At 39.1% G+C, this 2,500-nt stretch overlaps 1 protein-coding gene across 1 annotated transcript in view; it reads left to right on the forward strand.

Annotated features, from left to right (window-relative positions):
- plxnb3 (plexin B3) overlaps positions 1 to 2,500 on the forward strand; it is a 47,069-nt gene that overhangs the window by 19,894 nt on the left and 24,675 nt on the right. The gene's annotated exons all lie outside the window — the stretch shown is intronic.

Genomic DNA, 2,500 nt, shown 5'->3' on the forward strand with positions numbered 1-2,500 from the left:
TAAGTCTGTATTAATCGGAGAAAGAGGACGATAACTGGATAAATGAGTGGGATGTTTATCAGGTTTTAAAAGCAAGGTAATTAAAGCTGTATTCATGAAAGAAGGTATCCTGTTTGTTGTGAAAAATTCATCAAGCATTCTAAAAAAAAAAAAAAAAAAAAAGGGCAGATGGTGGACCAAAAATGTTTATAAAACTCAGTCGGAAAGCCCTCGGGACCAGGTGCCTTGTTAAGTTGCATTTTATTGAGTGTATTATGAAATTCATCTGGGGTTAATGGTTGTTCAAGTAAGTTAGTTTGTTCTGGTGTTAATTGGGGTAGAATATTATTATTCAAGAATTTGTGTATGTAATTCTTATTTGGATTATGAGAAGATGTGTATACATCTTGATAATAATTCTTAAACACATTATTGATATATTTTGGATCGTGGTGTGACTTCCCTGCTGAGTCCTTAATTACAGTTATGATTGTTTTATCTTTATTTTGTTTAACCAGATTTACCAGATATGCCATTGATTTATTACTGTGTTGAGATGTATTTAATCTGAGTCTTTCAATGAGACATTTTGTTTTTTTGTTTATAACATTGCTCAGTTCCATTTTGTATTTCTGTAATTCACAATAAACAGTTCCGGTAGGGTCGGTTGCATGAGTGTTTTCGAGTTCTTTAATCTTTTTCTCCAATTCAAATTGCGACTCTGTGTCTTTGCGTTTTTTGTAGGATGAATATGAAATTATTTTGCCCCAGCTTTCTCACAAACCGCCTTCTCCCATAAAGCAACTTTAGAATGGAATAAGCTTCCAGAACATATAAAAAACATAACTTCTTTCCAGGAGTTCTCCTGTGAGGCCAAAAATTGCATCCTATGCAACCAATGCTGCCAGCACTAATGTGACTGTGTGTTGTGTTCATACTTGTGTGCGGTGCTTGTATATGCATGTGGCCTACTTGTGTAGTCTGTGTCCGTGTGGTACCTTCTTTGCCTGTATTTTACTATGCCTGTGCTCTCTCTGCCTGTATTGTGCTTGTGCGTTTGTGTATGTGCATAATGGTAAATGGACTTCACTTATATAGCTTTTCCACCTTAGCGGCACTCAAAGCGCTTTACAATTGTCTCTCATTCACACATTCACACACTAATGGAGGTAGCTGGCATGCAAGGTGCTTACCTGCTCATTGGGAGCAATTTGGGGTGAGGTGTCTTGTTCAAGGACACTTCGACATGTGGACAGTCGGAGCTGGGATTCGAACCACTGACCCTTCGATCATTGAACGACCCACTCTACCAGCTGAGCTACAGCCGCCCATAATGTGCTTTCACCTAGTTGTAATGTGTATGTGCTTGTATGGTGTGCTTGGTGCATATTGCTACTGTGATACCTGTGCGTTGATTTTGTGTGCCTTGGTACATATTTTTATGGTATGACCTGTGTTTTGTCCATGGGTGAGTATGTCTTGCTTGTCTTTACTGTGCTGACTTCTGTCTTTATGTCTGTTCCAGTGCATATTTATCTTGTCACCTGTGCGTCTCTGTCCATGCGTTACCATGTTCTCTATGTCTGAAATTGTGTCGATGTGCTAAAAGTGTGTCTATCGTGCTTTTAGATTTTACTGTGTTGTGTGTTTAGGACTACAGATGGAATGTAGCTTTTAGCTAAATCTGGTGCACCCATCTTTTTGTTTCATGCAAACATTTAACTATAACTTTAATTTGCACATTGTCCTATTAAATAAACTTAAACTTAAAAACAGCTATCTCAGTTTCCCAGAGTAAAGTTGCAGATGTTTTCGGAGAATCATTCGAGAAGACCTAAGGGTCCAAACGTTGCGTTTTTCCAATAAGGTGAACCGGGAGAAATCAGTGTGCAGATCTTTCCTCTCTTCTCACGTATGTACTTTAACACCGTGTCCTAACTACACGCGACGCGAGCGTCAGCGACAAAATGCGTTCCATTGCTTTGTTTTCTATTGTTATGTCCTAACTGGACACAAGCGACGCAGCGTGAAGCGGCGTGACGTTTTAACTGCCCTTTTGACGCTCGCCCTGTTCCTATTTTCCTCCTGTCGCTCGCGTTGACAGGCGTTTGTTCTTTAACTGTCTTCAGTTGGGAATATAGACAAATGACGTAACAGAACAGGAAATTTAACGGTTTCAGTTAGGACAGCAAGCATGCGATGTCGCGTTCTGTTGCTCGCGTCGCAAGCAGTTAGGACACGGAGTTAGATGCAGCACCAGGCCTACTAAGGTTGGATGTGAGCACAGCTCTCTTGCCCTTTGACCTATTCATTTACACATGAATTTGAAGGTGCTTATTTTTGGTGAAATATTCTCTTTGTGGAATTATATAGATTATTAAATAGATTATGATTTGTCATGTAGCCATCCTTGGCTGTTATTGCTATGTTTAGGGTCTTGTATGCTATATGTGCTGAGTACGATAAATAGTGCAGGGCACTTAAAAAAAACATCAAACAATCAAAAAAAAAAAAAAAAATT

This window comes from Borostomias antarcticus (assembly GCF_949987555.1).
Source record: "Borostomias antarcticus genome assembly, chromosome: 11".
NCBI classification, from domain to species: domain Eukaryota; kingdom Metazoa; phylum Chordata; class Actinopteri; order Stomiiformes; family Stomiidae; genus Borostomias; species Borostomias antarcticus.